Genomic DNA, 3,484 nt, shown 5'->3' on the forward strand with positions numbered 1-3,484 from the left:
ATCTAAACAGTGGTTAAAAGGATTAACAAAACAATAAATAGAAGAATGAAAATACAAATATAGACTTGATAGTTTTGCTCCTTCATTCTGGCCTTTAATTTGGGTGATACCAATTGAAATCTGGATAACGTTTTACTAATACCAGGCTATTGCTACAAATGATAGACTGAAAAATGGTTACAGTAGTTACAGTTCTGTAGGAGATATTATCATACTATTCTGAATACACTGTTTACCTCTACATTTCTTTTGTGCTTTGACCAATCCTCCAGTATATTGTGTTGCCTTGAAATTAATGCTATTTGCAATTTGATGAGGTCAGAGAGGTTTGGTAGGAGATGGACATACAAAACATTTAGGGAAAGGTTCGACTCAGCCCTTAGCTATTCTGAAATACCTGAGAAAAAGATTGTGTTGGGTTGTTTGGTTTTGAGTCCCCAGTTCTCATCAACATAGTGCTGAAGGGCCGAATGTTACTAAGGAACATTTTGAGTGTGCACAATTATCTGCTTCATGCATAGTTCAACGTTTTGTCAAGGCTTCTCATTATTCACATGTTGCTCAGCTAGGTCAGCTTGCTGTTTTTGCTTCTTTTTGAAAGTGGCTCATCTTTAAATTCTGTGCGCTCTTTAAAATAGTCTGTATGAGATAATGTTTATCAATCGAAATAGCAAATTGCCTTGTACGTCTGGCCTTTGTAATAGGTTATTGTTCATCTATGTCCCACCTTTGCAAACTTTCGTTTGACAACTTTCCTCTGACTGATTCTCTCCATACTGCAGTTATCGTTGATGAACCATAACTTGTAATTAGATCATTCAGATGTTTTGAGTGCACACAATAATTGATTCCAGATAAAGTCACTTGTTACCTCCATCCTGGAGAATCAAAGTCTCCTATTATCTTTTAATCGCAGGAGAAGAATGGCATGTGTAATGACTCGACAGCAAAAATAGATCAATGCAGTAAAGGAATTTAGGAACGATTATTTGAATGAGAGAGAGGATATGTTAGTACATTTATACTGTTTGTTAGTTGTCAGTGCTCCTGTAGTCTCCACCAGCACTCCCCTCCTCAAAATGAATGCAACTGAGGCTCTGGAGTGTTGTACTTTACAGTAACAAAAACCCTGTAGATTCTCTTATATCTGGAGCAAACCTTTATTTCTTACATCTTAGTCACTCACTTCACATTAACTCTTGTAGATTAGATTCACACAGAGTAATGTGGATGGAAGTCTGTTTGGCATCTGCAGACTATGAACACTGAAAGCATTCTCTCTCGGAGCAACTTTCAGCATTTGGCTGCTTTAGTTATAAGGTTTTGTATGTTTATTAAGTTATCTGAACAAATGATGATAGCTAGCCTGCTTGCTAACAAAATGCAACATAAAAGAAACACTTGTTTCTTGTAATTGTTTTGGTTACAAATATTCTACTAGAAGTGTTAGTACAGTTTTGTGCCCGCCTTGAAGTGGCACTGACGGTTAACCAAAATTTATTTTGAAACACTGTGTTCACTGCCTTCTTGTGATCACACTGAGACACAATACAATAGTACAATACAAAGTTTTAAATCAATGTAATCACTATTAATAGCATTTTGTGCAACTTATTATTAGCGCAATTATTACAAAAAAACAACAGTAACAGCCTAGTTTTCTGCCGTAATGACAAGGTGCTACACAAGTTCATACCAGCATCAACGCACACATGATAGCATAATTCAAAGTTTCAGAGACTCTGTCATGGGGAGACCTCACGTTTTCATGAGTTCATTACAGTAAATACTGTTAAAATGAAATTGATGTAATCAAATACATCTATTTGTCTGTCTATTTTGAACAACAGGGCTTCAAGTAGCTAAATTGCAGGCTCCAAAGAAGTCTAATATCCTCACCGACTAAGGATGAAGGGCTGGGTTCATTTTTTATTCAAGACAAATCTTTGGCAAATGTTGAGGGAGTCAAATGTCAGTGACAACGTGGCACCGTGGCAGAGGAGGTAACGCATTTCTACGCTCATTGCCCTAGTAATAGCAAGTCCCCAAATAGTGTGACGAAGGTTTGTTTTGTTTGTAAGTGCCCAAAACATTTTTTGTCAGGTCAGGTTTCTGTTCTCAGTAGTCTATAGAGCTCGGATGAATTTAAATGTCAGTAAAACATCAGTTTAAATGCACCACTGAAATTCACCCTTCCTGCAACAATAGAAGAAACAATAATGAAATAATGACAAAGACACTTTTGTAACAGAGGGAGAGACAAAGCCAGAGATGTGACAGAGAGACACAGATGGTGCCAAAAGGCAGGAAGATGGAGAGACAGAAAGTGACAAGAAAAACAAAGACAAAGACCAACGGATCTATATCAGAGAGAAAGGAAGATAAAAGCCCAGGCAGACAGCTGCTGGCAGCTGCGTCGTGACAGTGCCGAGACAAGTTGTCACTGGCTAAGGTGTGTGAGGGTACTTCTGATGCTGTCTGTTTTCCTTTTGTTGTCACTGAGATAAAACAGCAGTGCTGTGTCCTGCTAAAAGATACAAGAGCAGTCAGGTCTGCTGATGGTGCAGGAATATATTTTTTATGCAACTCTCATTATTGTAAAATACATTGTGTCCATAGCACAACAACCAAAACTGTCAAGTACCAAAAGCATCCGGTCAGTTCAGAGTTGTGTTGTGTACCTTTTGTCAAGACACCTTGTTATGTATTATAGCTGACTTGTAAACATTTTAATCAAGTGATAACACATATTTGTTGCCGTATTTTCCTAAAAACAATGAAAAAAAATATTGAACATTACCAGAAGAATCTGAGAAATTTGTCTTTAAATTCAACAAAGTGCTCTTGTCACTGACAAAAAATTATGCATTTCTTATACTGTGTTCAGACTCTCTTTACATCCTATTCCAGACTTTGTTGAATACAATAATGAACGTGACTAAAATTCCCCAGGAAGCCTCAGAGTGTCTTTCCACATGACCCAACTTTCCTTCTGTGGCACTTTTGACAAAGCTGATTTGCTATGGGGTGACAATGCTATTCCTACCAAGCTTTGATCAAAGTATTACACCAACAGACAAAGTGGAGAAGTCTGCTCCCAACAACAGGCAGAGTCAGACTGAGCCAATCCAGAGGCGTGCAGGGTGAAAGTAGGACTTCTCTCCCAAGAGGAGGTTTAAGCTTCCACAGGCAGCTGAGCTAAACGGAGTGGCACAGTGTCACTGTCTGACACAAGAGGAAGACACAGAGAAGTTCTGACACACTTGGGGTTGTGTGTATTCACACGTTCATGCAGGTACACAATCGGGGCATGCAGAAAAACCCTAATAAGCTATATTGATGTATTCAAAACCAGGGTTTGTAATGTTTCCATTGGCATTTTCAAATCTCCTTGTTGACATTTGTGAAAGTACTTTATGTTTTCTTGTATAGGCACACACACACACACACACACACACACACACACACACACACACACACACAC

At 38.4% G+C, this 3,484-nt stretch overlaps 1 protein-coding gene across 2 annotated transcripts in view; it reads right to left on the reverse strand.

The window, feature by feature from the left end:
- The window catches only part of LOC116703117 (ras-related protein Rab-26), a 63,753-nt gene that overhangs the window by 17,820 nt on the left and 42,449 nt on the right, over nt 1-3,484 (reverse strand). The window lies entirely within an intron of this gene.

The sequence above is a fragment of the Etheostoma spectabile genome, chromosome 15 (genome assembly GCF_008692095.1).
Source record: "Etheostoma spectabile isolate EspeVRDwgs_2016 chromosome 15, UIUC_Espe_1.0, whole genome shotgun sequence".
NCBI lineage: Eukaryota > Metazoa > Chordata > Actinopteri > Perciformes > Percidae > Etheostoma > Etheostoma spectabile.